Below are 3,158 nucleotides of genomic sequence, written 5' to 3' on the forward strand. Positions count from 1 at the left end.
TTTTTTTTATTAAGTCAAGAATTTTCACCTTTTCACTCATAGGAAGCACCTTATGGGTTCTCTTTGGCATATATGAATCGCCAATATCACTATTCTTGCGCTTTCGGGCCATTATTAAGTAAAATAAGGGTTACTTGAACACAAGCATTACAATACTATGACAGCTGATCTGGTAACTGAAACAGGTACTGAGTAACTAATGGGCAGGGAGCATATATAGTAGGAGACACTAGAGAAAAGAATGATTCGTGCTCTAGGAACAAAAGAACGGGACAGCACAGATTTCATCACACTACTCAAATGATGTGCAACTGAAAACTTATGAACTGTTTACTTCTAAAATTTTCCATTTATCAATAATATTTTTGAACTGTGGTTGCCTACAGGTACCTGAAACCATGAAAGCAAAACTACAAGTTAGGGAGTACTGATTATTGTAGTATTTATTAACTTTTCTTCTTTCTCTTGTGCCAATTTCGATTTTTCTTGTAATGCCTTCTGATCTCTGGCATACTGTTCGAATATTGGTTGATAAATATATATTCCTCCAGCAATTCCAAGGATGCTAGCAAAAATCAGTTGTAGAAAAGTCACTCTCCCAAACATAACTGCAGCTCAATGCAAATGTGGTTATGAAAACTTATATTCCACTTCCAGGAAATCTCTTCATATCTCGCCTGTGCCCGCGGAGGGGAGAGCGGCTCCTCCAGGCGGCTTCCCCACCCGGGGCACAGGCACCCGCGACGAGCAGCAATCCCGCAGGGCAGAAACGCCCGGAACAAAAGCAGAAGAGCCCGCGGCAAAGCGCTGGGGCGACGCCAGAACCAGCAGCGTCCGACCAGGGAGCGCACCTCGGGGAGCTGGGCAGAGACTACCGTCCTTTCCTGGCTCCCTCCGCGCCGCCAGCGAAGGCCCGTGAAAGTGATTTTTCACAGCTCAAGTTCAGTAAGCATCTCAGAAGGCCTGAGTTTTTGCCTCTCCTAAATGGGGCAGGGGAGGGGAGAAGGCAAGAATTAGCAGGATAAACGAGGGTCTGAGAGCCAAGAAAATACTTCACCTTAAAAAATTAAAAGAAGAAAAAAATTTCCCTTTAGAATTATTTTATTAAATCATAAATGTACAACAGCTTCTTAACTCTACATACCCACTTAAGTTGTTAAAGGAAAAATGTCTTATTATACTGTGATCTTGGCTAAATAGCTTTTCAAAACTGAGAAAAATCTTAAGATAGTTTTCACATGTCACCTGAAACTTACAAATTTAACATTATCAAAGAAGGAATGCTTCTACACTCCCACAAAGATCACTAGAAAGAAATAACAATTAAAAAACTAAGAAACTGTCTCGAAGGCATTTTTTTAAAAAAGGAACAATCTTTCAGTAAGATAATGTTATTAAATAATACAGTCCATTCACAAAATGGTTCTCTGCATCTGCTCTGGTGTCTTCTGCCATATTATTGCATATTAATGCAGGACTGAGATAAGAGTTTCCTTAACATTGTTAATTTCGATAACCTGAAGCTATTCCATTATCTCTGGGCTCTCATCCTCTCCTATTTATATAGTGAAGGTATGGTAAAGAGGAAGAAGCTCAATATCACCTCCTCCCACCATAACTCCCACTTACTCCTCTTCTTCCTGGACCATAGTTTCTTCCATGTTCCTGCTACCACCAAAGTTTCCACTCTTCATTGGACCATAGTTAGAAGGTTACTGCTTATAGTTTCCAAAATTGTAATTTCCACTTCCATAATTGTCATAACCACCTCCATAGCCTCCACCCTAGTTGACATATCCAGGTCGTCCACTCTCGTATCTTCCCCTTCCTCCTCCATAACCAGGGCTACCTCCAAAATTGCCACCTCCAAGTCCACCTCCATACCCATTACAGCCATCCCCAAATCCTCGTCCACTTCTATATCCATCAGGTCCTCCTCTAAAATTACTTCCTGGTACTGGTCCAAAATGTCCTCCACCACCACGTGAATCTCCAAAACCGGAATTGCCTCCTCTCCCAGTCTTAGATCTTTGGACTTCCTGCATTTATTGTCTAGACAAAGCCTTCCTTACTTCTGAGTTATGTCCATTGATAGTATGGTATTTCATAAAATGATATTACCCACAGGATCATGGTCATCAAAAGTAACAAAGCCAAACCTTCTTTTCTTCCCAGATTGCCTATCAGTAATTATCTCAATGGTATCAAATTTTCCATATTCCTCAAAATAATCTCTAAGGTGATGTTCCTCAGTATCTTCTTTAATTCCACCAACAGACAGCTTCTTCACAGGTACACAAGTCCCTGGTTTTCCAGACTCCTCTCTTGCCCAGCATGTTTGAGCTCAATGACTCATCAGTTGAATGAGGTCTGCAGCCATGGCAGCATCAACCTCAGCCATGGATGAGAAAAGTCACAAAACCAAATCCTCTTGATCTTTTGCTTGTAGGATCCCTCATTACTGCATGGCCTGTAAGCTTTTGCCATTGCTCGCAGTAGTTCCTCAAACTTTCTTCTGAGGTTTCAAAGCTTAAGCCACCAATGAATAGTTTATGGAACAGTTCCTTTTCTCTTTCATGCCTCTCCAAAGGAACCATTTCTAAAGTTTTCTCCATCGCAGGCCCAGTCATATCAGCCCAATTTCTGTCACTTGAGTGAGATGAGAGAGATCTCGCAGACAAACACAAGCTAGACTCGTCCTGGTGCTGTAGTGAGAAATACCACTGTTGAAGAAACAATGCCACCAGGAGGACCTCCACACTGGGCCTGGCATTGCTGCTACTCAAATGTAGAAAACTGAAAAAACTTAGAGAGAGAGAGATGGAGAGAGACAGAAAGAATGATTCAGAGGGGACCCTACCACTTTCTAGATTGGGGTCTGGAGGGTGAAGTCTCAGCAGAAAAATCTTCAGTAGTCAGTCTTATTCCTGAAAGTAATTTTTTTATAGCTCAAGTTCAGTAAATATCTCCCCCAAATACAAGTTCTTATGTAAACGTAAAACTAAATACTGACATGGTGTTTAGTTGAAAAAGCTTTCAGGAAATAAGAAATGCTGTTATTGGATAAAACTAGTGGTCCACTTAGGCAAAGATCCTTTCCCAGAGGCACCAAAGGAAATTGTAGGATGAGTAATAGTAACTATCAGATAACTTTTTAG

The 3,158-nt window shown here is 41.1% G+C and overlaps 1 pseudogene; it reads right to left on the minus strand.

Moving 5' to 3' along the window:
• Window positions 1–1,625: 1,625 nt before the first annotated feature.
• LOC102493771 (heterogeneous nuclear ribonucleoproteins A2/B1 pseudogene) lies at window positions 1,626–2,615 on the minus strand (annotated as a pseudogene).
• Between the last annotated feature and the right edge of the window lie 543 nt (window positions 2,616–3,158).

Source organism: Tupaia chinensis, unplaced genomic scaffold (genome assembly GCF_000334495.1).
Source record: "Tupaia chinensis unplaced genomic scaffold, TupChi_1.0 Scaffold141943_1, whole genome shotgun sequence".
Classification (NCBI taxonomy): Eukaryota; Metazoa; Chordata; class Mammalia; order Scandentia; family Tupaiidae; genus Tupaia; species Tupaia belangeri.